The following is a 25,440-nucleotide window of genomic DNA, read 5'->3' as shown; positions in this document are numbered from 1 at the left end:
TTGGTAAAACCTTGATGAATATGGAAATGCTCAAGTTCTTGAGAGCACGCACAAGCGCTACGTGTTATCATCGGCACTAACTGGGATTCCTCTCAGTTTCCTCGGCAATGCTATGACCTCTTCAAACAGTGAATTCACTCTCTGTTGTTGGGTTCTTCCCCAGTTACCAGAATCATTCCCAGCATTTGCATTTTGTTCCCAGCTTGCACCGCCAATGTGCCATTCTACCATGGGTCTCTTCCATTTCTGGTGGTAAGCAAATTCATCCATTACGTTGTCTTCAACAAGGTAATCCACATCATCCAAGTCCAAGTATGCCATTCTACCGACCCCGCCAATCGATTGCTGTGATTTGCCTTCGGCTGATATAGAGAGTCTCAATGATCTCTATATCAAAGGTAATTCTTTTTGCCACTTACGATAATAATCTACGAATCACCCTTTTCCAGGATGTTTCGTCGTGGCATCATGGCAATTCAACTCCTCGCTACGTTGACAACCGATCGCCACCTTCTTAGGTCTGGAATTGTTGTCTACCTAGTGAACCTCGTCATCTGCTCCACTCCATCTCCTCAGATGTATGCTTCGTCTCTCAGCTCGAGAGATGTTGCTATGTCTCATCCCAGGAGTTAATCCTGAGTTGTTCGGTCTTCGAGAAGACCGATCCTTCCAGAGTTTTCCTTTCCTCTTCTTGTCATGATTAGCTGGAGTTCTCAGAGCAAGACGACAAGACAAAGATGGTGTTCAAATCAACGTTCATTTGAAGTGCAACCTGGATCATGAAGATTGTACTAGTTTGCGTTTCCCCTTCATCCTACCCTACGCTTGAATCTCGAGACGAGATTCTTGTTTAGTGGGGGTGAGTTGTCACATCCCTAGCTTCTGGTGCTGCCTGGTGTGTGCATCATGTTTAAATTCTGAAATTTGAACTGAGGGAAATTGGAAGCCTCAAAACCCTAAATAAAGAGGGGCAAGAAACCCTAAAATTGCAATCAGTAAATCCAAAATGCCCTAGAAATAGCTCTGACAATTTTGGCAAGAGTTATAAATCAAACCAAAATTTTGGGACATTTCTAAGGAATTATTGGGCTCTGATTTTAAATCAATATTTTATTTGAATTTGGAATTATATTCATAATATATAATGAATATATTTTCAAATGACCTGAGATATTTTTGTTATGTGTGGAGAAGTCCATTAAGTGACTTAAAAATATCCAGGGGAGTTTTGGCACTGCTTTCAAATTCTGTTTGAATTAAAATTCAGTGACAATTAAATAAAACAGAACAAAAATAGAAAACAGTAAATAAAAAAGAGAGAAGGAACTACCTGGCGCTCACCTGTGCTGGCCCAGCCCCCCTGCCAGTCCACTTGGCGGGCCAGCCCACCAGGGGCACCGCTGTCTTCAACCTCTGCCTACTGGCAGAGGCGTGTTGACGCGCCCGTGCCCGGGCCTCCACCTCCTGCTTCGCCGTGGCAGCCTCCCCGACATCCTCGCGACGCCACGGAGACACCCAGAGCCTCCCCGCGTTCTCCCCTCTCCCTCTGGACCGCTCCCCCCTTCTCTGGCTCTCTCACTCGCGCGACCGAGGATCGCCGCCGCTCGTCGCAGCCGTAGCCACCACCGTCGTTTCACCCCACCAGAGTGACCAAAGGCTCCGCCTCGACGCCCCCGACCTCTCCATGGAGCTACGCAACACCGGGAGCCCTGCATCGCCGCCCACGTTGCCGTTCCCCTCCTCGGCCACCGGAAATCGCCGCCGTTCGATTCGCCGCTGACAGGACGTCCCCGAGCCCACTTAGCGTCTCGTCCGACTCCCCGTGAGCTCCTCTTCTCTTCCCCTCACTCCCCGCACCTGATTTCGTCCCCTAGCTCCTTCTTCCACCACGGCCGAAGCTCGCCGCCGCCGTGCCTCGTCGCCGTCGTGGCCAGAGCCACTGGAGCTCCCACCTGAGTGCACCATCGTGCTCAGAACGTCTCCACAAGCCCGTAGCGCGCCCCAGCTCGCCTTCCTGTGCCCCCTAGCTCTCGCTCGCGTCTCGCCCGAACTCCGGCCGCCGCCGCGAGCTCGCTTCCGACGAGCTCGGTCCACCCCAGCTGCTCCCGCTTGCCCCGTTAGATGCGCCACTCCTCCAGCTCCCTGTAGAGCCAAACCCCGTCGCAAACCACCGTCTGTAGCACTGTCCCGAGCAACTCCGGCGAGGTTCCGCCGTCGCCGTGGTCGCCGGCGTCACTTGGTGACATGGCACGTCATTAGCCACTAATGACCCAGCCAAACCAACCCTAGTGCCACTGCCATGTGGGCCCCGAGCCTAATTAGGTTAGTTTAATTTTTCTGTTTAGATTAGTGCTAATCTGTGGACCCCATGTGTCAGATTTTGACTTAGTCAAGTCAACGTTGACCGGACCCACCTGTCAAACACCCAAACCAGCCCTGTGTCACTGACGTGTGGCCCCCACACGTCAGGTTTGACTCTGGGCGACCCAGTTGACCTGCTGACGTCATGATGATGTCAGGCTGACGCAGTAATGTTTTCTGGATTTATTTTTATTCAGAAAATTCCAGAAAATAGCTAAAACTTCAATAAATCATAGAAATTCAACCGTAACTCCAAATTAAATAAATTATATATGAAAAATTATCAGAAAAATTCAAGGAATCCATCTGTACCATTTTCATGCATGTTAGAACAACTTATCACTACTGTTTAGGACAAATGAAGTGAATGACATTTAAATAACCACATATGGAGTTTGAATTTGAATCTTGGATTCAAACCAACTTCATTTAATCTGGTTTTAGGTGCATTAGCCCAAAACACATTCATATTGCCATGTCATGAGCATGCATCATATTGTGCATTGCATTGATTGTATTTCTTCTTTGTTGTCGGTATCTATTCCCTCCCGGTAGATGATGTTCTGACGTGGTGATCGTTGACACTGATGAAGACTCAATGTTATCTTTAGAAGTGCCAGGCAAGCAAAACCCCCTTGTTCATTCCAATAAAATCCCACTCTCTCGCTCCTGCTCTCTTTTACTGCATTAGGACAACAACGACATATTTGATACTTGCTGCGGTAGCTGAACCCTTTATCCTTTGCATGACCTGTCATTGCCACAGTAAATAGATGAAACCCACTACCATGAGTAGGAGTTGTTTGAGCCCTGATGTGCCTACTCATTCATGCTTGTTTTTCATGCCTGCTACTGCTTAGAGTTGAGTCAGGTCTGATTCATCGGGGATGAATCAGAGGCGTGTGAACATGTCCTACTATGGGTGAACTAAGTGTGTGAACACGATTTGGTAAAGGTAGCGGTGAGAGGCCATGTAGGAGTACATGGTGGGTTGTCTCATTGCAGCCGTCCTCAGGAACTGAGTTCTGTGTTTGTGATCCATGATCAGTTACTACCACACATTGGGCTCCGGGCGCTCCAAGCTCTCTCGACTTATTAATCAACTTGATCTCTGTCCAGGAGTTGCAACTAGTTTCTGGTGTTTGTAGGTAGTGTTAGTAGTCTACCAAGTGGCACCCGGTACAGGTGGGCTTGGGACAGACTAGGCACAGTGGCACGGTGTACCAAGTGGCACCCGGTTGGTGGGCTTGGGAACCCTGCACACATCGTTTGGGGCCGTGAGCGACACCCCGGCCGGATCTCCTTGCGGATGGAACCCGAATAGGCGATAAACCTGGACTAGAGACTTGTTCGGTTAGTCAGGTCGTGGCCGACTCCCTCGCCCGGCTTCCGCTTGAAGGTTGCCGAGGTACAAGACGTGTACAGGGCGGTAAGTGGCGAAAGCGTGTGTGAAGAAGTACACCCCTGCAGGGTTAACATCATCTATTCGAATAGCCGGATTCCTCGGATATGGAAACTTGGACCCCTTGTACAGTTCATAGACAAGTGAAAGTGGATACTCTAAAATACGCAAGATAAGCGTGAGTGCTATGGATGGCGTTCTCATAGGGAGACGGGAGCGGATCCATAGTGGTGTATTGATATGGTGAACATGTGGACTCGTTTGCGCCACTTCAAAAGAGTTACTTGCAGTCGTAGTTCAGGATAGCCACCGAGTCAAAGCTGGCTTGCTGCAGTCAAACCCCTCCACCCCCTTGTTGATAATGATGCATATGTAGATAGATCTGATGTAAGTCTTGCTGGGTACATTTGTACTCACGTTTGCCTATTTTATGTTTTGTAGAGAGACTTCAGTCTCACTAGTAGTTCCGCGTGGACTTCAACGTTTAGCTTGTTACCTCAGCTACGATCTTGTGCCCTCGGCAGGATCTGGTAGATAGTCAGGCTTCTCAGCCTTTTTCATTTATAGATGTCTGTACTCAGACATGATAGCTTCCGCTTGTGCTTTGATTTGTATGCTCTGAGTGTTGGGTCATGAGATCCATGTTTGTAATATCTCGCTCCTCGGAGCCTATTGAATAAATACTTGAGTTGTAGAGTCATGTTGTGATGCCATGTTGTATTTGCACATATCGAGCATATTGTGTGTATGTTATTGAAATGCTTGGTATGTGTGGGATCTGACTATCTAGTTGTTTATCTTTAGTAGCCTCTCTTACCGGGAAATGTCTCCTAGTGTTTCCACCGAGCCATGGTAGCTTGCTACTGCTCCGGAACACGTAGGCTGGCCGGCATGTGTCCTTCTTCGTTCCTGTGTCTGTCCCTTCGGGGAAATGTCACGCGATGAATACCGGAGTCCTGTTAGCCCGCTACAGCCCGGTTCACCGGAGTCCTGCTAGCCCAGTGCTACAGCCTGGTTTCACTCGCTGATGACCGACACGTTCGATGCTGGGTCATGGATGCCTGTCCCTGTAAGTCTGTGCCACTTTGGGTTTACGACTAGCCATGTCAGCCCGGGCTCCTTATCATATGGATGCTAGCGACATCATCATATACGTGAGCCAAAAGGCGCAAACGGTCCCGGGGAAAGGTAAGGCGACACCCGTGGAATACCGTGCGTGAGGCCGCAAAGTGATATGAGGTGTTACATGCTAGATCGATGTGGCATTGAGTCGGGGTCCTGACAGCGTCATTCTATTCCTTTCTGTCCTTTTTGTTTCCCAGGGTACATGGACATTTCTGCTGAGTTATTGGGAGGAGAAAGAACGGGCCGGCACTCCGGCCCCGGTAAACCAAGGTTGCCGGGGGCTGTGGACACGAGGATCCAACCGCGGCAGATCAAGGTTGCCGGGGGCTGCAACGTCAGATAAGTTTTTCTCCCCCCACTCCGTGCCCCCGTGTGAACCTTGAACGTATAAGGCTTCGCTCGCTCTTGTACCATCTTGCCCCCTCCGTTCTGTGCCCGAAAACTCTACTTTGGGCCAGAACTTGGTTGTAGTGCGATGGGAAAAAGGCGAGCGAAAGGCCTAATCCTACTCGGACGCTACCTCCGCCAAGAGCGTGAGCATAGTTGGGCCATAGAGTAGGAGGACGACAAGGACCTGTTGCCGTGAGACCATGTTTATCTTAAGATAACGAGGACACGTTCCTTGGTGTGGCTCTCACCCACGCGCAAACAAAACCCGACAACACCCTTCCTTTCATTCATACGTTGCGAACAAGTACAATTCATACAAAATGGGTACATGGGAAAGGGGATTACAAATTTTGAAATCTAACAAGTGCCCTCATACTTACAAATGAGAAAAGATAAGTGCCCCATGATCCTCGTTCTTGCCCCTTTCCTCCTAGGTACGACAGGAAAAGGCAAAAAGGAACGGACGGGGAACGCACCGATGGAGAGCTTGACAAGGAAGGCCCTCGGCAGAGCGCACATCGAAGGGAGGGGCGGAGCGGTTAGTCAGAGACGAGGTCGACGTACCTCGCTCGACACTCTCGTCGTCGTTGTCGATGTCCTCCTCATCACTCCCGCTTGAGGAGTCCTCATCATCGGAGGAGCCCTCCACGCAGCACTTCAGGCGAGTCTCAAAGTCTCCAAAGAACTTGATGGAGAGCAGGACATTCTCCATTAATTTGAAATAGAGAACGAGCCCCGCCGTCAGGCTATGGATGTGAGCGAAGGTCTTCCATCCGCGGCAAAGATACAAGACCCGTGGGGCGGGGAAGTCGATGTCGACCTGCGTGCCACTGTTCCCGTAGCCCCTAATTAATGTGCAGCCTCAGGGTTTGGGGCGGATCGAGCTCCTTCTCCCGAGCGAATGGCGCGGGAAGGTGTAGGCGATGGCACGGTGCCCGATGCAGCCTGATGAATAACTCACGAGGCTGGTCCCCTACTTGGCCCTCCATCCGAGGAGACATTGCTGGCGGAGGCAGGGCCGGTGCGCCGCCTCGTCCCCCTCTTCCCCAAGTGCCGCGCCGGCCTCGGCCTCGCCCCCTCCCCCTTCCTATCATGGCCGGCTCCGCCACCACGGGCTCTTGGGAAGGAGGGACGCGCTGTTGAGCAGAGACCCTCGCCGCCACGTCGAAGGACCGGCGCCCCATGTCACCATGACAGATGGAAGAGTGGAGCCGAGGTGGAAGGAGAGGGATGATGAAAGATTGTGGTAGGCCATCCTCCTCCCCCCTCCATATAAAGGGGCGGGGTCGGGATTCGGCCGCCCCACTCAGCCAATCCAGCCATCAGGGGTGCAGGGAATCGAGGCCGACCCACTGCCCCAATCAGCAGCGGCCTGTTTCCCCACCTCACCATTCAAGGCCCGCACCCACCGCCTACCACCTTCAAAGCACATAGGACACACGGAGGGCGAGCAAAAACCGAAGGGACAGATGAGGCGGCTATTCTCCACCCCGTGGTCGTGGGGCGCGGGCGCCTCGGAGACCACGACCCGAGCCCCTTCAGTAAATGAGCTCCGCCTCTGCGTTTTCCTCTTTTTACAGGGGAGGCGCGAGCCGCCTCTTTACCATGATGTGACACATGCGTGCGGAAACCACCCCACGCACGACCCCCACGTCATGCATGACCCTCCACATCGCGCGTTCAATGCAGGTCGTGGGGAAGCGTAGCGGATGTGAAATTACTGCGGTAAAAATCCGCCCCACCTGCCCGTGCACCGTTCTGGGCCTAGCCCAACAATGCGTCACGCTTATGTGTGGCCTAGGCCCGGGGGCTCCTCTCGGTGTACAAAAATAGGGGCTCTGCTTTTGCACCCCTTAACTTGTGCACGGGAAGTCAGAGCCGCGCCCACGGCCACACTAAGGAGGGCAGGGGAGGGATGCCGGAGCAACGCCAAGACCAGAGACGCAAAGAGAGCAAGAGGGCAAGGTGGACTCCCCCGGCAAGACTCTTGCCGGGGTGGCTTCCGCAGCCTCGGCAAGATCCTTGCCGAGGCAACTTGCCTGACGCCAGCAGAGAACGCCGCCCTTGAGCTTAAGGGGTTCCTACGCCATATTGGAACCAAGGCTCGGGAGGCGCCTCCGTGGTGGTATGCAGATCTTTGTAGATATCATAGACATGCAAGATCAGATGGAAACCAGAAGACAATGATCCTTGGCGAGATCCTTGCCACGGAAATCCACGAGAGCCCCGGCAAGGTCCTTGCCGGGGACAGCCGCGGTGCCGCATAGAGACCCTTGTCGGGCCCTCGGCAAGACCCTTGTCGAGGACGCCTGCGGGGCCACAGGCAGGCCCGCGTCTTCCAAAGACTCCACCGTCGCTCCCATACAGCTGCCAGCTTGACCAACTGAACAGGCATCTGCGTGGAAGCGCGCGGCCTCTACACTAACTTGGCAAGCACCTGCGTGGTGGCATGCAAATCTTCGTGAAGGCTCCACCACTACGCCAGCCCAGCGACCGACCAATGTGGCGCTCCAACGCCTCGTCAGCTTGGATGCGCGTCGGAGCCAGGTGAGGCAACGACAGCTGGGACGAGCTTCCTTGCCGTCCCCAATAAAGCAAGAGGGGCACGTCAGCAGCACATTAGAGGCGTTTGTCCGACGGTGCCAGTGGATAGACTCAGCCCCTGTACACCTTTCCACCTCCTGTGTGCCACTATGGCAACCCCTTTTCATCAATAAAGGGAGGCCCGAGGCGTACTGGAGGGGGATTCAGATCCTTTGGACTAGGGATCCACTGTATCTACTTCAAGAACACCTCAATACACATACAAGCAGGACTAGGGTTTTACACGTCTCTGCGGCTCGAACCTGGGTAAACGATTTTTGTGCTGATGGCTAGACCCGCTCTTCGCACAACCCCGCACCCGCCAACCGTAGAAGAGATCCCAGTGACCCCATAGGTGTCGTTTCCCACCGGCACCCCTAGCTAGGTATAAAAACAAGAATAGATATAGGTATTGCCATCTTTGGTATGCAATCCATAAGTGGCTCTCATAATAGATTCATAAGGTAATTTAATTTTCTTCCTAGGAAAGTGTTCAATGTCTTTCCTTAATGGAAATTGGAATCTCATATTTCCTTCTTTCATATCAATAATTGCACCAATCGTTCTAAGGAAAGGTCTAACAAGAATAATAGGACATGTAGGATTGCAATCTATATAAAGAATGAAAAAAACCTACGGGTACATACTTCCTATTTGTAACAATAAGAACATAATTAATCCTTCCCATAGGTTTCTTAATGGTGGAATCCACAAGATGAAAATTTAAAGAACAATAATCAAATTCACGGAAACCTAGCACATCACACAAAGTTTTTGGAATCGTGGAAACACTAGCACCCAAATCACATAAAGCATAGCATTTATGATCTTTAATCTTAATTTTAATAGTAGGTTCCCACTCATCATAAAGTTTTCTAGGGATAGAAACTTCTAATTCAAGCTTTTCTTCATAGGATTGCATTAAAGCATCAACAATATGTTTAGTAAAAGATTTGTTTTGATCATAGGCATGAGGAGAATTTAACAGGATTACAACAAGGAAATACAATCTATCAAAGAGCAATTATCATAATTAAATTCCTTGAAATCCAAAATAGTGGGTTCATTGCTACGTAAAGTTTTGACCTCTTCCATCCCACTTTTATCATTTTTTGCATCAAGATCTAAAAACTCCGAATCATTGGGACTCCTTCTAACTAAAGTTGACTCATCTCGAGTCCCATCTTTATCAAGATTCATACTGGCAAACAAAAACTTAATAGGAGACACATCAATCACTTTTAGATCTTCATTATTATTATCATGAAAACTAGAAGAACATGCTTTCACAAAGCAATCTTTTTTAGCATGCATCCTTGCGGTTCTTTCTTTGCACTCATCAGTGGAAATTCTCATAGCTTTGAGAGACTCATTGATATCATGGTTAGGTGGAATATATCTAAGTTTCAAAGAATCATCATCAAGAGAAGTTCTATCCATGTTCCTAGCCAACTCAGCAATGTTAAGAAATTTTTCTTCAAGCAAAGCATTGAAATTCTTTTGAGAATTCATAAATTCTTTAACACTAGTCTCAAAATCAGAAGGCATCTTACTAAAATTTCCACAAGAGTTGTTGTAGGAATTTCCATAATTATTAGAGGAATTACTAGGAAACGACCTAGGATTAAAATTTCCTCTATACGCGTTGTTACCAAAATTGTTCCTACCAACAAAATTCACATCCATAGAAGTGGACAAAGGCAAATCATTATTATTCTCAATCAAAGTGGACAAAGGCATATCATTAGGATCAGAAGAAGCACTCTTAGCAAACAATTTCATAAGTTCATCCATCTTTCCACTCAGAACATTAATCTCTTCAATAGCATGAACTTTTTTACTAGTGGATCTTTCGGTGTGCCATTGAGAATAATTAACCAAAATATTCTCTAGGAGTTTAGTAGCTTCTCCTAAAGTGATTTCCATAAAAGTGCCTCCTGAGGCTGAATCTAAAAGATTTCTAAAAGCAAAATTCAATCCAGCATAAATTTTTCGTATGATCATCCATAAATTCAAACCATGTGTAGGGCAATTACGTATCATTAATTTCATCCTCTCCCATGCTTGTGCAACATGTTCATGCTCAAGTTGCTTAAAATTCATAATATCATTTCTAAGAGAGATGATCTTAGCGGGAGGAAAATACTTAGAGATAAAAGCATCTTTGCACTTATTCCATGAATCAATACTATTTTTAGGCAAAGAGGAGAACCGAGTTTTAGCATGATCTCTAAGCGAAAACGGGAATAGCTTCAATTTAACAATATTATTATCCACATCTTTCTTATTTTGCATATCACACAAATCAACGAAGTTGTTTAGATGGGTAGCGGCATCTTCACTAGGAAGGCCAGAAAATTGATCTTTCATAACAAGATTCAATAGAGAGGTATTGATTTCACAAGATTCAGCATCGGTAGTAGGAGCAATCAGAGTGATAATAAAATCATTATTGTTGGTATTGGAAAACTCACATAATTTGGTATTATCTTGAGCCATCGTGACAAACAATCAATCCAACACACAAGCAAACAAGAAGCAAGCAAAAAGAGGCAAACGGAAAAAGGACGAATAATTTTTGAGAATAATCAAGTTCATGGAGAATAAATTTTGATTGTTCCATGGTATCTATGAATATTATTTGATTCTTATCTGAATTCTTATTTCCATGATTTGATATCTTTACAAGTCTTTTCAAATTATTAGTTTGGCTTGGCCTACTAGATTGATCTTTCTTGCAATGGGAGAAGTGCTTAGCTTCGGGTTCAATCTTGCGTTGCTCGATCCAAGTGACAGAAAGGGAAACGACACATATTTATTGTTGCCATCGAGGATAAAAAGATGGGGTTTATATCATATTGCTTGAGTTTATCCCTCTACATCATGTCATCTTGCCTAATGTGTTACTTTGTTCCTATGAACTTAATACTCTAGATACATGCTGGATAGGAGTCGATGTGTGGAGTAATAGTAGTAGATGCAGAATCGTTTCGGTCTATTTGTCACGGACGTGATGCCTATATTCATGATCGTTGACTTAGATATCATCATAACTATGCATCAATTGCTCGGCAGTAATTTGTTCACCCACTGTAATACATGCTATCTTGAGAGAAGCCACTAGTGCAACCTATGGCCCCCGGGTCTACTTTACATCATATAAGTTTCCAATATACAATTCTACTTTACTATTTATTTTGTAATATTTATTTTCCAATCTATACCACAAAAATAGCAAAAATATTTATCTTATTATCTTTATCAGATATCACTTTTGCAAGTGGCCGTGAAGGGATTGACAACCCCTTTATCGCGTTGGTTGCAAGGTTCTTATTTTTTATGCAGGTACTAGGGGATTTGCGTGTACTCTCCTACTAGATTGATACCTTGGTTCTAAAAAATTGAGGGAAATACTTACGCTACTTTGCTGCATCACCCTTTCCTCTTCAAGGGAAAACCAACGCATGCTCAAGAGGTAGCAAGAAGGATTTCTGGTGCCGTTGCCGAGGAGATTTACGTACAAGTCAAGACATACCAAGTACCCATCAAAAACTCTTATCCCTCGCATTACATTATTGGACATTTGCCACTCGATTTCCTCTCCCCCACTTAACCTTTGCCGTTTTTTCGTCTTTTTCCGTTCGCCTCTTTTTTGCTTGCTTATTGTTTGCTTGTGTGTTGGATTGATTGTTTGTCACGATGGCTCAAGATAATACCAAATTATGTGACTTTTCCAATACCAACAATAATGATTTTATTAGCACTCTGATTGCTCCTACTACCAATGCTGAATCTTGTGAAATCAATACCTCTCTGCCGAATCTTGTTATGAAAGATCAATTTTCTGGCATTCCTAGTGAAGATGCCGCTACCCATCTAAACAAGTTCGTTGATTTGTGTGATATGCAAAATAAGAAAGATGTGGATAATAATTTTGTTAAATTGAAGTTATTCCCATTTTCGCTTAGAGATCGTGCTAAAACTTGGTTCTCCTCTTTCCCTAAAAATAGTATTGATTCATGGAATAAGTGCAAAGATGCTTTTATCTCTAAGTATTTTCCTCCCGCTAAGATCATCTCTCTTAGAAACGATATTATGAATTTTAAGCAACTTGAGCATGAGCATGTTGCACAAGCGTGGGAGAGGATGAAATTAATGATACATAATTGCCCTACACATGGTTTGAATTTATGGATGATCATACAATTTTTTTATGCTGGATTGAATTTTGCTTTTAGAAATCTTTTAGATTCAGCCTCGGGAGGCACTTATATGGAAATAACTTTAGGAGAAGCTACTAAACTCCTAGACAATATTATGGTTAATTATTCTCAATGGCACACCGAAAGATCCATTGCCAGGCTCGCATCAGCCAAGACTCCACCGCCGTTCGCATGCAGCTGCCAGCCCAACCAGCTGGGCAGGCACCTGCGTGGCAACATGAAGCTTCTAGGCCAAATCAGCAAGCACCTGCATGGTGGCATGCAGATCTTCATGAAGGCCCTACCATTGTGCCACCTCAGCTGCATGCCTGCCTACATGGTGTTGCATGCATCGCTGGTATGGGCGCGTGTCGGAGCGAGGTGAAGTGGCGATGGACGGGACAGGCCTTGTTCCCGTCCCCGATAAATCTAATGGACACCTACGTAGCGCATTTAACACACTTTGTCCCATAATGAAGTGCGATAAGCTCATGCATGGTAGGCCTTTCCACCTCCTATGTGCCACTGTGGCAACCCCTTTTTCCTATAAAAGGAGGCCCGAGGCGACCAGGAGAGGGATTCGCCTTTTTGGGACGGCACAGCCACCGTAGCTAGTTAAAAAAGCTCAAGAACACTCAATACATCCACCAAAGCAGGACTAGGGTTTTACGCATCCTTGCGGCCTGAACTTGGATAAACGACCCGTGTGCTTGCTCCTAAACCTGCTCTCCTCACGACCCCACGCCCGCCGACCGTAGAAGGGATCCTAGCGATCCCATAGGTGTCGTTCTCACCGACAAGAGGGTTATTAAATAGCATAATGGACCTAAACATATAATCTTCCACCAAATAAGCCATATAGTATTCAATTACATGATGTAATCAACCACTCGTATAGCGAGGTGCTATATAAACGGTTTTTAACCCCTTTCCGCGACGGCGTTTTGAACCATCGCCTAATGAGTGACTGCGATAGGGCGGTCCTTCCCACACGACCCAGAAACCATCGGGGATAGGCCCTCCTGGCACACAGGTTGGGGCAAAGTGAGCTCGTGTGCGATCAGGTGAGGCATCGAAACCAAATCGTTTCTGTTCGTATGTACATCCCACTCAGTCAGTCTCAAACGAACATTTCCGTTTGTTATGTACATTCCACACAGTCAATCCAAGGAATACCTTTTCGTTCTTATGCACATCCCGCATAGTCAATCCAGGGAAAACGTTTCCGTTCGTATGTACATCCCACATAGTCAATCCAGGGAAAACATTTACATTCGTATATACATCCTACACAATTTTATGTATAGGCTCGTGTGTGATAGGTGTAACTATCACACACGGTCTGCCTCGGTTCACCGTTTGCTTTTATTCAACTACATCACACATTATTTGATAAAGAAAACTCCATGGCATTGGGTTATCCATCACAAGCGCTTTTGCTACTAGAACCATTTGCAATGTTTCATGACCCATTTAGCAGGTTTATTAGTTTACAATTAATAATTTTAGTATTACGCAAATTCACATTTCATATCGAACAACAGTTTTCCAATTTCATATCAGGCTCATAAATATATTTTAACATCACAGTACGATAGCTACCTGAAAACATCACAATACAACATATAGCTAGTTCAGCTTCATAAGAACAATATATTTATTTACCTAATCGAGATCATCCAGGCTAGTCCTATCCACCTCAGCTTTCAGTTCAATAAGAACCTGTTTTGCACTGGACAACTGGGAAAGTGCCTCCTCCTTCGCTAACACCATCTTAGCAAAGTCTGATTTAAAAAAATCTGAGCTCATTCTCCACCTTCCTTGTTTTATCCCGCATCTTCAAACATTCTTCACCGTTGACAACACTTTCTCTAAGCCTACCTCTGTTCTCTTCCTCATACATGCTCCAGAGCTTTGCTAGGCACATCTTCAAAGACTGTGGCCACTCTTGATCAACCCACACTCCAAGTAAGAACACTTTCATTCATCCTATATTATTTAAAACTAGATTAATAACAATTGTAGGGGAAATGGGTTTATAGCAACATAGAAAATCACCAGTACTTATTTTGAAAAACTGAAGAAATAGGTTAATTATGACATATCTTCTCAAAAAGATCAATGTGCAAATGAATTAATTGCTACTGAGACAACAACCAAATTCTAAAACATCTAAAGCTATAATTAACTACAACAATGCTACAAGTTCTTATTCATGTACTATAAATAACAAATTGAACATTTTATGAGGAAGCTAAATATAACTGCAACATCATAGCGACAGTGTTAGGATGACAGTAAATTGATACTAACAGGTGTGTACATGCACAAATTTAGTAACATAGAACTAATAGCACTAAGGTCGTCCACTATATATGCCAAAGCCGGTGTAAAGACAATTGTTGCTACATCTCGCACCAGTGCCCTGCACTGGCGAGCCAATGCAGCGAAAAAGAAATCAGGGACCCAGACTCCAGAGCACCTAGTTGCTCCGATGCCAGTTCCTTCGTTCCATAAAGATTTAGTATTTTACTGCTTGGCTGCTCGGATATGTGGACCAAAGTTGGCTGAACAAACTGTTGAAGCGGTGCCAATTTTTTTTCTAATGGCATCACTGATGAGATGGCAACATTTTTAAATACTAGGTACAAACTATGACACTGTCTTAGGATGCGTTTGGTTGAAGGTGTGGTATGAATGGGTTGGGACTATCATAGTGTCTGAATCACATCTAACAAATCAATTTATCTATAAAAAATACTTGACAGGTTAACCAGAAAAAAGAAATAAGCTAGAAATTTCCACAAAAATAAGAAACATCAGTCCTTTAATATTTTACAACAGAAAACAAGGGCCGTTAGATCAACATTAGAGGTGATGAAATTACACACCATTGGCATCCTCTCTAAATTACCCACCCACAACCTTAAGCTTCCATTATCAATCTATAAAAGGCAGTCGTTCATGCCTACCATGGTGTTTCGCGGCGGCGGAGGGATTGAGCACTTAACTGCTCCATACGTGCGCCTCTTCATGAAATCAATTGGGGTTCATGCTTTACTAGGTTTTTTGGTGACGTACATCAAACAACAATCGGCGGTATGATCTCATACGGAAAGCAATTGACAGGCAAACATTGACGTGATAACCTATGAGAGATCAATCTACATATCTGGTCGGTAGAGCAATTCAATAGCTAAGTGATCCGTACATGCAAGCAAGATTTGTGTTTTGCTAGGTTTGTTGCAAACGTACATGAATCGGCAACCAGCAACATGATCTCATATGGAAACCAATCGATACACAACCTGCTTCGTGCTGATAGTCTCCGGAAAAAATCAATCAAGGTGAATGCTTCACTAACGTTTTTGTGTTTCCAACAAAGGAATTGATCAGATCTGCTAGCTTCTCTATTCAAGTGTTGGAGACATATGTTTATTGTCGGAAAGAAATTGCCAACTAGCAACATGATCTCACATGGAAAGTAGTCGGTCTGCAACCATTCACAAGATATCATATAAGAGCATGCGAAGACGGTGGAAGGTAATAGGTGGTTTGGGCAAGCGTCAACAGTGGACGAGCTGTCGAGCATAGATGCTCCGCACTGCAAAAAGGGCGAGGGACCAGACCTGGGGTACATACTCAAGTGCAAATCCGAGAGAAATCTGGAATATTATCGCAAGGCTATGACGTGCGTCCATTGCTCCATCTTCCACGGCCAGCGTGCTGGATATGCTATTCATCTTTAATTCGCCAGTGGATTGACTACTTCCTCTCTCACATGTCATAGTTTACTCACAGATCTCATTAGGCTACACAATGCCAATGGGTCATGTTTATTAGACAAACAAAGGTCGGGGAGGAGAAGATGGACCATGGAAACAAATAAATATGGGAGGCACGGTAAATTGTCCTGTAGATATAAATTCATGCACACTGACTCTCACAAACATGATTCATTTGTATTTCATTAGTTCATTCTAGGTGAGATTGTTGCTGCTGCTTATGTTATATTATCCATGCATAAATTTTTGTTAATAATATATCAGTTGGTTTGGTTGATAATGCATACCATTGCCCTGTATTCGGATCTCAGCATGAATCTCCATGATTCCCTTTCTTTACCTTTTTAAACAGGGTACAATAGTCAATACTAATATTACCTTTTTACGGAGAATATAACACTGCTCCTGTGGTGCTCCTGTGGTTACACGGAAAGTGCTTTCCAACTGAGCTTAACAACAAGTATTTGACTACTCTTCTGCAAGGTGAAACCACCGTGTTGCTCTGTATGCTACAGTTATCCAAAATCAAGGAATTTAAAATTCTTAGCATGGTAATATGGGTACGGACGAGTTGGTGCAAAAGGGATACGAAAAATGTAGCTCGAAGGTGAGTGCAAGTGAAGAATCTGCTAGAATGTTTCTCTGTGTCAGAAGTTAATGTATTTTATAATACACAACTTGGAAAATATGTAGAAATAGAACATCAATGAATGACCTCTAGGTATGTTCCTTACCAAAACACATTGTGGGATAAGAATATTTTATGTTTTACCTAACCAGGGTGGTAGCTGGTGTGTACTAATATTTTCTCAGATGAGAGTTTCTTGAAAATTATTTCTATGATATTCGAGTGTTTTGTGTTTCATTTTTTTGATTGTTTGTATAGAAGAATGATATCAGTTTCCCAGGGAAGGATAATTCTTCTGTTATACAGTCTGGATGTAGATAATTAGAATAACTAGAACAACCTTTTTTGTATATAGAATAATCAGAGCATGTAATTCAGAATTTTAACTCACTAAGAATTGTAACTACATCACATGTAGAAAATTAGAATAAACAGACCACCTTTTTCATATAGAAAATTGAGATGTAGTAATTAATGTGCTGTTCAAAATCTCTGATGCATACAGTTGTAAAATCTTTTACTACATCACATTCTTTATTAAAGTGTACCAATGATTTCTACAGACAATATTCTCTTGATAACCCTTTCATGGTTATTCAAAGTGTGTGGATTTTCATAATTCGTGGACAGCTACATTAATATAGCATGTTCCCGAAGGGAAGAATGTTGTTTTGTACAAAATGAACATCTAGCCCTGTCTTACTAAGAATGGGAATGTTTCCAATGAATTGGTGCGATGTTCCATTAAATATGTCCTGGCCAAAACTGATAGTTTAAGTTGGGCCGTACACCTTCATGTGCTGCTCACTTTGCAGCAGTTAGTAAGGAAACGTATGAATTTGGTTGATGGACTGCGGGTAATGGTAAATGACGAAGATAGTAATGAGGATAATGTGGTCAAGAACATAGTCTATAAAAAAATATTCTGCAGGTATGAACAAATAACACACTTTCAACATATTACATAAGAATTACATATATAAAAACACAGTATAATGCACACTATACTGAAAAATATAAACTGATTTGACTATTCTAATATCATATGGCAGGAGGAATACAGTCCCCAAAGATAGCAATGTATTGCAAACATGAGTCAACATTTGCTGGAAATTGTTCGGTACTACAAAACATCAACAATCTATATTATGTGATATCTGATTCTTCAAACTAATTATTAACTGCAAAACGATAGTGAGAGCATTAGGACATTGTTATATTTTTTATTGTGCAATGCAATCAGACCTGTTTCTATATTCAAGTTTTCTTGGGAAATATCAAAACTATAGCTAACATAAATTTACTACTTAAAAAGGTGGAGGGGGAATAAACAAAATAACACTACGCCTTAAGATGTACTCCCTCTACTCCAAATAGTGACCTAAAACGCCTTATAAAAGTTTGCAGAGGGAGTATTTGGTATTCAAAACTTTCTATCATCATTTAGTACATTAACCATAAGTGAATCGAATGAAAATCAAGAGCAGGGTCAAATGGAAATATATACATGGTATATAAATAAACTCTAACTCCATATGCCAATTTAAAAAAACACTTGAAGTAAACAAATCACTAAAATAAAAATTCGTATGTCCATCTTGCACAGCTTTAGCAAAATTATCTTTTTTTTGCAGTCAAGAAAATATACTCGCGCATATACTAAACTTCAAAACATATTAGTATCTACCTCATTCAAGATTCAACACTTAAAAAATAATCGCATGTTTACCCAAGATTTGAAGGAAAAATGAAGAAGCGTTTTCCACAAACATGCATTTCCTTAATTAAACTATATTATTTCAATCGCTTAAAAACAGGAAAATGTAGAGAAAAAAGATAAATATGACACTCATGAAATAGAAAATAGTCCCTCAAAAAAAGGAAATAGAAAATAGGGAACCTACAGGTCAAACTTCGAACTTGGAAGAGTGTTGTCACTGTGGACGATGACGACGAAGTGCCGGGCAGCCTCGACTGGGAATAACAACGATGCGTCCGGCACGTTTGGGGAAGAAGAGTCGCCAACATCCTCAAACTCGAGTCACGACATGCATTGTTTCCTCTCGGAACCATGAGCCTTCTAGTGAGTTGCTTCGGTTTGTGAGGGATGTGTTACAAAACTTTCGTCAAACAAGCCATTTTTTGCCACATCATCTTGGTGGCATGATATTACATCAAGCAAGGTTTCATGTGTTTCTGATCTTTTTTTTATTTTTTGGAATTTAAATGCCATGTCTCTCCATGCATAATTGTGTCATAGTTGTGACACCAATATGTTTGATAATTCCTTAAAATTTACTACACATAGAATTAACTCGCACACAAGTACATAAAATATGACTTTTCAAGCTGTTATGGTTAGTTTATGCATATACATCTAGTTCAAAATTGAATTACGACCATTAAATGGCTAGAAAATCACTTAAATGTCTTAAAAGGTCAAATGACCCCTGAAATTTTCCAAAATTTGACATGACAGTTTTATTAGTACTACAAATTTTCTTGTACATTTAAAACAGCATCCATTGCCACTTTACTCTATATTTGCCTTTCACAGCTAATAAAAAATGTCAACAACATCACAGACAGTTTTTTGTAGGAACCTTTTGCGATGAAAATCCCTGGGTCTATTTAAGTCTTCCTTCTTAAGCTTCGTTGGCTCATCTGCTCCAGTGCTGGCAATCCCCGAATCCCAATCCCCATTTCTGCAACCCCTTCTTGTAAAGATGACGCTGTGGAAACGCTTCGTGAAGGCCCGTACGGTGGCCGCGTCCTCCCCGAGAACCGCTGCCTGCGCCGAGAGCGCATCCACCTAAGCCGAGAGTGCCGCTGCATCCGCATTGAGCATGGCCGTATCCACAGAGAGGGTGTCTGCGGCAGCCAACAGGGCAGCTGCAGCTGCTGCGGTGACATCGGCTACAAATGCCGAGAGCGCTCGAGCTGTCGTCCGTGCCACCGACGTCGCCCTAGCCCGAGTCGAGGCCATCCACGCCAAGATCGAGGACGCACAGGCCAAGATATTCCAGGCCACCTCAGAATCCAGCATGCAACCCACATCCAAAAAGGAGGCGGTGACCATGGAGCACCTGCTTCCTCATGCGATCGCCGAGCGGGAGCTGGAGATGTAGGAGGTGACAGAGATCGAGGAACATCGGGAGGAGGAGTTGTGCGTGGCCGAGGTCGAGGTAGAGAAGAGTTTTTCTATCGAGGAATTGGCGGTGGAGTAACAACGTGAGCTCTGGCGCGGCCACTACTATGAGTATGCCGAGGACAAGGACGCGGCCGACTTCAGCAGGGGGGGCATGTTGTCCACCAACAGCGGCATGTCACCAGGACAAGTCATCGACGTCTCATCTCACACCAGCGATGCATAGGCCGGCGCAGCAGCGGATTTGTTAAAATTATGTGTACTTAGGGTTTGTTTTTAATGTAGGTCTTTTGTTAGATAAATGTTTAGGTCAACTGGCTCTGTTTAATTACTAAAATTGCTCGATTCAGTAAGTTCGGTCTCTATGCTGTACGCTGCCCAAATTAGCAAACGATATTAAATTATGCAATGACGTGGATGAGGACAATACTCAGGGAAATTTCCACCAAAATTTGAATTATCAAACTCATAACATGCGTGTAAAGAAAAAGAATCATTTGCGATGCACACAATCGTTAAAAGTGAATGGTGTCCGGCAGCACCGCGCGCAAACTTTCCCTCCACATTTCAATTTGTTTGGCCTACCGCCGAAATATCTACCCCCTTCTCCACCCCCTTTTCTCCCCGACCACTAGTCACATTTCCCATGTTTCCTCCATCCTTCCTTCCTTCCTAAGCTATAGTCGCTTCCTCACTTGCTTCCTTGTTCTTGCTGTCTCGGATCCTACCGCCGGGGTCGCCATAGTCTTCTTCAATGACATCTCCAGTGGTTCCTTCTCCGACGACGACGACTTCTTCACCACCCGTGTATGCCTCTCTTCTCTCTCTCGGTCATTTCTTCCTCTTGGAGCTCCCTAGGACCATCACTTGGAACAAATGGAGCGGGGTGACTGAAGATCTGTCTGCTCGTTGTCACCATCAATCTCCATGCGTGAAGCTACTTGAGTTTGAATCTGTGGACAGTGGGAGGAAGTTTCCAGCATGTCCTGAGAAGGTTAGCCCCTCTTTCGTTGTTAGAAATCACTAGCAAAGTGGCCCGCTCGATGCACGAGCTTGAATTTTTAAAACTTCAATAATAAGACTAGATTATTTGATAGTTTTATAGAAAAATTATAACCAAATTTGATGACATTTACAAATATAAAACCCATGCAAACATACTTTTTTCATAGCTATCTTTGTTTTTCTTATTAATGTATAAATATATGTGTTATACATTTACCATTTGCCTACTGATTATGCATGTCGTACTAACAATATTTTTGATGATGACACACATTGTACAAATTAATTTTGTGTCATTTTTTGTTTTTTGTCATGTTGCAATGTTTTATTTTATTTCTTAAACATATATCTAATACTAGTTCTCATTGTTTTCATGTAAGCATAGGTAAATTTGTTATTACTGTGAAAGATTGGCATATTCTTTTTTTTTTATATTAGATTTAAAGTTCATATTTGGTAGTTTTATCGGTTTGCCGTGAATTGGTTATTTTGAAGATAATATGAATTTATGTTTCACATTTTGGGAAATATTGAGAGGGCACATTTAGTTGAATTGTTCAGGGCAACGTATGGTGGGGTGATCATGTTTGTGGTGTGCGTCCGACTTGTTATGAAATTGCAGCTTCTGTTGCTCAATACGTGTCGCGTCATAGTTAAGGATGGCAATGGACCGGGTTTGGGTTGGGTTGAACAATATCAAATCCATATCCATATTCATGAAGATAGTCTTTGTCCACCCATGAAAAAATCCGCGGGTGAAAAATTGTGTCCATGTCCAAACCCGATGGATATTCATACCGACTAGACATCCATTGAGTCCTCTCAAGATATAAAAATAAGACATAAGACAATGTTAACATAATATCTTCCATTCTTTACCTCGTGGCAAGCTAGACTTCACTAAAAACGTCCACTAACAACCTAACATCATTTAGTACTTTTATAAAAGATGAGAACGACGAGTCATTTAACGGGAAGATAAAAATAAGGGAAGGGGCACATGAATATGTTAGCGGGGATTGAATGTCAACTAATGAAAGTTACAGTGGGGATTGTGATATTCCTTTTGCATGCTTTACATAACAAAGTTTCAAATTGTAGTGGACATGTGACTATGGGAGAGGGATAGCAGATTTTTGCCCATTAATGCATACTATCAGGCTGACCATGTACGGCGGCTGATTTTGGTCCTCGTATAGCTCCATGGTCTCGTAGGCTGGTAAACTGTGATGCTAGCAGCAACAGCTGCCCAAGGTATGATGCGAGATCATCGATCTGCACTCTGTCGTGACTATCGGCATCCGTGTAGTTGATTTGGTCGTGAATTTTGTCTCCCGCAGCAGGTTGGATCCTACTCGAGTTTGAGGATGTTGGCGACTCTTCTTCCCCAAACGCGCCGGACGCATCATCGTTATTCCCACTCGAGGCTGCCCGGCACTTCGTCGTCATCGTCCACATCGGCAACACTCTTCCAAGTTCGAAGTTTGACCTGTAGGTTTCCTATTTACTATTTCCTTTTTTTAGGGACTATGTTCTATTTCCTGAGTGTCATATTTAACCTTTTTCTTTACATTTTCCTTTTTTAAGCGATTGAGTTAATATAGTTTAGTTATGGAAATGCCTATTTGTGGAAAACGCTTCTTCATTTTTCCTCAAATCTTGGGTAAACATGCAGTTCTTTTTAAGTGTTTTTTAAGTGTTGAATCTTGAATGAGGTAGATACTAATATGTTTTGAAGTTTAGTATATGCGCGAGTAAATTTTCTTGACTGCCAAAAAAGGTAAATTTGCTAAAGCTGTACAAGATGGACATACGAATTTTTATTTTAGTGATGTGTTTACTTTAAGTGTTTTTATATATGTAACTAGTAAGCTTGCACGTGCAATGCACGTCTCCTGTATTTGAAGTCATGTCTTGTATACAATAACGACACCCCTCCACCGCCTCATCCCTTTCGGGCGCACGCTCGCGCCTACGCTCGATGAGATCCTTCAGGGCAACACCTCTTTCCTTGACTTCCCCTTGTACATCTTTTTCCTCAACCCACATCACCACTCACCTCTCCTGCCAGTACATGCGGATGGAAATCAGCATGTGCTAGCGCCAGCTGGGTGAGCTTTAGCAAAGAAGCAGAGAAGACGGATAATAGAGACAATGCAATGATCAATGGGCTAGAAGTAGTGCAAAGTGAGGAAGGGCTTCAGCTTCAAAGGTAACGGCATCCGGATGTTTCATTTTTTCCTACTTTCTATTGGTTTTGCCGAGCCTAACAACTATCTCTTTCAAAGAAACTCAAGAGAAAAACAAATACATGACAAAATGAGGGATTCGTCCCGCCCTTATGGTTGGACACAATTAGAATTCATGTTCTGTAGATTACCAGAGAACAAAATCAAAATTGGTTGCAGTGCATAATACAAATAAATAATTCCATAAAAAACCAGCATTTATTACTGAAGCAATCCTCTCAGGGAAATGTGCCAAGTCCAGCACCCATCCTTCGAAAATGACCAAGATGATCTGCTCCAGAAAGTTTGAGAAATGAAGCTCCTCCAAACAGTGATGCTGATTCTCTATATCCAATATTTCCACTAATTACTTGATGAAATATTTTATCTGATGGTTATGTGGATACATATCAGGCTAAATGAACCAACCGATTGCGGACATGACAAAATATTTAGTTAAAAGACTGAATTGTTGTCATCCATGGCGCCTAGATCTAACTCTTCATCGGAAACAATTACTTCCTGCAAATCATAGTAGCCTACATGGAAAAAATAGTTTAGTAGAATTATTTCCCATACCCTAAGATATAAGTACCATACTAAAATGATACGCCTCACGATAGTCTTCTAGCAAAAATAATTGATACTACATAAACATGATAGAATCAAGTACTATTCATGCCATAAACATTTCAAGCTTAGGAACCCAATATTAATCACGTACCACAGGTCGAGGTTTTACATCTTGAATACTATGGAAATGACGGTAGCAAAATCAGAGGATTGAGGACGATACATGCTCCAAAATTGTTGTAACTGTCCTTGGAAGTGTGTAGTAGAATCAAATATTGATTGTTAGAACTCAGTTCGAATAGAAGTAAAACAACAAATTTAACTATACAATTAATACATGGTTAGTTGGTCAATGTCCTTCCAGAACATGAATTTGAATTGTGTGGATGCATACTACTACCTGCAAAAGCATGATAGACATCATCACCATATATGTTTCTCTTCCTGTGTTTTGGTTGCATTATCTGTCAGGTAATTCATGATTTCTCGAACTCCTACCTGAGCAGCAAAATAATGACAGAGATTGTTACAGCATTTGACTCACCTCTATGAGCAGCAGTGAGTTGGCGATGACCCTGAAAAAAATAAGGGAACCAAAAGAGCTACATTAATTCCACTCTGAAGTAGTTTAACAAGTATTGTAGGAAATATTTTTGATCTAAAAACGAAACTATCCATTAGTTGCACAATGAATCTCTCGTGCTAGTTGTTCAATCTAGCAGTTTGGTGGCATGGACAGAACAGACTTTCAGTACTTCTTTCGTTTGAACCTTAAGACATAACCAAGCACATAAAAGATAAACCACCCAGCACACTTTCCTTGCTACAAGAGAGCATACAACTGAAGCAGGTCTCCATCCTTAAAATTGCTGATTTTTATCATAACATTCCAAGAAGAGACAGTTTCCCGGTTATTAATTTAATTTACAACTAATTTCCCCGCAAAAGATTGCTTTCTAGTTGGAGATGTAGAATTAAAAGAATATGTTAAGTTGGCTGGACACGTTATTCCATTCCAGATAAGTATTGCTAGATTTAAGATGGTTGGACATGTTTTCATTGTAAACTAATAGTATTGCAACTGTATGTTTGCAGAAGTCGATTACAGCTGTGCGCAGGAAGACTCATCCCAGCTTCTCGCTGGATTACAGTCGATTACACCACTTTCAGCTTGCTCTTATGGCAGTCAGGTGTGAGCCCATTTGTTTGAACAACACAGAGGTACAAAATTAATTAAAAATAGCCATGAGTGCCATCTCAATATCCTCTCTATCTCTCTCTCGGCTGGGTAGGAAAGATGGGACAAGCTGCAAATATACAAGGTGGGAGAAGGGCCGGTTCGTACCTTCAGGAGAAGAAGCAGGTGCTAAGCCTCTGTCGCTGCTGGTAGCCCACCGGAGTATCCCCTCTTCGCCGCGCCACAGGCCCTCGCCCGCCACAGGACACTCGCACCCCGCAGCCGCTCGCCCGCCAATCCCATCTTCTTCCCTTGTTGTGCCGCAGTGGAAGAGCCGAGCGTAGATCGAGGGAAGGGAGCCGGCGGCGCATATCGGGAGAGGGAGAGACAAGGAAGGGTTTCATCATGACTTCACAAGCCAAATAGAGGAATGAGCGTTGTATGCGCAGTCGCGGGCGCAGTGTGTGGAACATTCCTCTGCGGACCGAGTATGGTCAGTCAAGGGAAATTGCTAACTGCACCCCATAGAGCTATTAGATTAATGATGGTTGTTAGATTAAGATTTGTGAGTCTAATTGTGCGGTACAGATTGGTTTGTGTAGTGTTGTGGGTCTAATTGTGGGGTACACATAAGAAAATTCTTGTTCGATTGTTTAATAGTAGTGTAGATATGCTGAAAGTTTGTTATTTGTTCATACCTTCAGAATATTTTTTTATAGACTATGTTCTTGACCACATCATCCTCCTTATTATCTTCATCATTTACCATTACCCACAGTCCATCAACCAAATCCACATGTTGCCTTACTAACTGCTGCAAAGTGAGCACCACA

General features: G+C 43.5%; 1 long non-coding RNA gene across 1 annotated transcript; it reads right to left on the bottom strand.

The window, feature by feature from the left end:
• Window positions 1–22,958: 22,958 nt before the first annotated feature.
• LOC123185220 (uncharacterized) lies at window positions 22,959–25,054 on the bottom strand. Its single transcript, XR_006493225.1, has 3 exons — window positions 24,776–25,054; window positions 23,582–24,005; window positions 22,959–23,396 (listed from the first exon to the last, which is right to left on the bottom strand). It is a non-coding gene; the product is annotated as an uncharacterized lncRNA (long non-coding RNA).
• Window positions 25,055–25,440: the final 386 nt, after the last annotated feature.

The sequence above is a fragment of the Triticum aestivum genome, chromosome 2A, assembly GCF_018294505.1.
Source record: "Triticum aestivum cultivar Chinese Spring chromosome 2A, IWGSC CS RefSeq v2.1, whole genome shotgun sequence".
NCBI classification, from domain to species: Eukaryota; Viridiplantae; Streptophyta; class Magnoliopsida; order Poales; family Poaceae; genus Triticum; species Triticum aestivum.
This window is presented reverse-complemented; position numbering and strand designations above follow the sequence as displayed.